The following is a 1674-nucleotide window of genomic DNA, read 5'->3' on the forward strand; positions in this document are numbered from 1 at the left end:
CTGTAAAATAAAGACTGTAAAAATACTGTAGGCTGTTTATTTTTTTATAATAATTTTTAAACTAAATTTTTAAAAATATGTTACACGGACTGAGCCATTTATTTACACGCAAAGCATTCTGGGTAAAGGATGACGTGGATAGGTCCTTGGTGTGAGCGAGTTATATCCACCCTGAAGGTTAATCTTGGACAAAATCTGACGATCAATTTTATTTTCACTTTCATCATTTTATMTTCAACTGCTTGTAGTTTTAACTGTCTTGAGTGATCATAGAAAGGATTTTACCAGCTTGTAGCCAAGATTCTGACCTTTCTGTAGATACCAAACATGTCTACGTTTAACTAAAAGAACTTAAGAGTAATTAAAGTAGAAAACCGGGGGTTTGGGCTTAAGAGATGAATGAACCAATTGGCGGGCCAAACTTTGGTCACTCGCGGGCCGGATGTGGCATGCGGGCTGCCAGTTGAATAGCCCTGGTTTAGATCATCAGGCTAGTGAGAGTGAAAAATTGCTGGATAAAACTAATTTATAGATCAGTCAGAAGAAAGAAAAATACAAGGTGAAGGGAAATTGTGGAATTTTCAGCCTCTTTCAGATGTCAAAAAGACTAGATTTATACTACAATCCTCAGATCTCAGGACGTTAATGTAAGAACCATCACAAACRCAGTACTGCACACTGCACATGTACCTGGCACTGCTTTTTTAGTGGTTTCTGCTCCTCTTTCTTGCTTCCTCTCATCTCCTCCTGCTCCTCCTCACCCTGYTCATCTGTCCCTTCATCCTCCTCTTCACTTCTGTGACTGGCATCAAACTCCATGACTGACTGGCCTTTCCAGCTACCAATAAATAAACAGTGTAGGGGTCACCTCGAGTCAAATTATCAAGGAACTATCTTGGACTCTCAGTCCTCTGATGGGCCTTCGAATGGACAAAAACTCTGTTCCACTTAGAACTGTCTTTAGGCCACCCAAGGCCACTTTCCTTCTAAATCAGATAAAAACAGAAGAATCTTCTCTTATTTGATTTAGCATTCTCTTAACTGAAAGCATTACGCATTTTGATAATCAGAGAATGTTTATCAAAGTTACAGGAGAAGAGAGGACAGGTCTCTTTTCTCCCTCAGTATGATTTCAGCTATGAATGGTTTTTCTGTGAGAAAAATTCATATTTAACTAAAATAATCTTTATGGTTTAAGTTGATGAAATATCAATGTTTTACTTGTCTGAATCATATTTGCAAATGTTTTGAACTTGAGGCAATTGATTTTTCTTTCAGTTATGTTTTAAATAAGTGCTCATCAGATAATTTAAATGGGTCATGAAATGTGTTGTTCTGAACCAAACAGCAGCAGTAATAATCTTTGTTTTGTTTCAGGAGGGCACAGCGAGCTCTGAAACTAACACTTTCCTTGATAATTTATTTTTCTAATCTAACCTTCTGGAGGGCGGACCATAGATTCTCTAAGCTTTTAGGAACTAACAGTTTCCGTCCGTCAGACAGAGAAAAGAAAGAGAGTGAAAAAAGGGTGGCTGACCACCGTCAGTCACTGCGACAGCTAGATTCTCTCCGGGGAATCAAAAGCTGAAAACTGTGTCAGGTTTGGCCCCTTCACGCCAACGGGGAAACCTCACAGTGTGGAAAACCACGCCTGGTTTATCCACCTTCAGAAAC

At 39.0% G+C, this 1674-nt stretch overlaps 1 protein-coding gene across 1 annotated transcript in view; it reads right to left on the reverse strand.

The window, feature by feature from the left end:
- The window catches only part of otud3 (OTU deubiquitinase 3), an 11547-nt gene that overhangs the window by 3363 nt on the left and 6510 nt on the right, over window positions 1-1674 (reverse strand). The gene's annotated exons all lie outside the window — the stretch shown is intronic.

This window comes from Austrofundulus limnaeus, unplaced genomic scaffold (assembly GCF_001266775.1).
Source record: "Austrofundulus limnaeus strain Quisiro unplaced genomic scaffold, Austrofundulus_limnaeus-1.0 Scaffold68, whole genome shotgun sequence".
Lineage (NCBI taxonomy): Eukaryota > Metazoa > Chordata > Actinopteri > Cyprinodontiformes > Rivulidae > Austrofundulus > Austrofundulus limnaeus.